This window comes from Triticum aestivum, chromosome 5D, assembly GCF_018294505.1.
Source record: "Triticum aestivum cultivar Chinese Spring chromosome 5D, IWGSC CS RefSeq v2.1, whole genome shotgun sequence".
NCBI lineage: Eukaryota > Viridiplantae > Streptophyta > Magnoliopsida > Poales > Poaceae > Triticum > Triticum aestivum.
Genome location: NC_057808.1, coordinates 71,423,606 through 71,424,201, shown reverse-complemented (window position 1 = coordinate 71,424,201; position 596 = coordinate 71,423,606). Strand labels below are relative to the sequence as shown.

At 48.7% G+C, this 596-nt stretch overlaps 1 non-coding gene across 1 annotated transcript; it reads right to left on the bottom strand.

The window, feature by feature from the left end:
• Nucleotides 1–426: 426 nt before the first annotated feature.
• Nucleotides 427–545, bottom strand: LOC123126623 (5S ribosomal RNA). Its single transcript, XR_006461855.1, has one exon. It is a non-coding gene; the product is annotated as a 5S ribosomal RNA (ribosomal RNA).
• Nucleotides 546–596: the final 51 nt, after the last annotated feature.

Sequence of the window (596 nt, the reverse complement as noted above, 5' to 3'; positions counted from 1 at the left end):
TTAACTTCGGAGTTCTGATGGAATCCGGTGCTTTAGTGCTGGTATGATCGCATCCGACATGTTACCCCCGCCTTCGTCCCTTATGCTTGCCACTCCCAGGTCCACTGCAAAGATGATTGCCATTTTTACTACCATTACAACCGTTCCCTAATAATGGATAATGCCCTATATATACTACTTACTCCCCCCCCCCTCAAACACGGAGACGAGTTTACCACGGTTTCCACCCCACCCTCTATACCGCAGCAACACGTATTTTTTTACCCCTTTCAGAACGCGCTCCTCGCGCCACAAAGCTGCCTCTAGACGCGTGCCAATGAGCAGCGAGCTAAAACATATCGCAAATTTAAAAAATAATATAACGGGGTTAATATATATCGCGCACATGCGATATGTTTGTCACGAGCCGCAAAAATAATTAAAAAGGGAATGCAACACGAGGACTTGCCAGGAGGTCACCCATCCTAGTACTACTCTCGCCCAAGCACGCTTAACTACGGAGTTCTGATGGGATCCGGTGCTTTAGTGCTGGTATGATCGCATCCGACATGTTACCCCCGCCTTCGTCCCTTATGCTTGCCACTCCCAGGTCCACT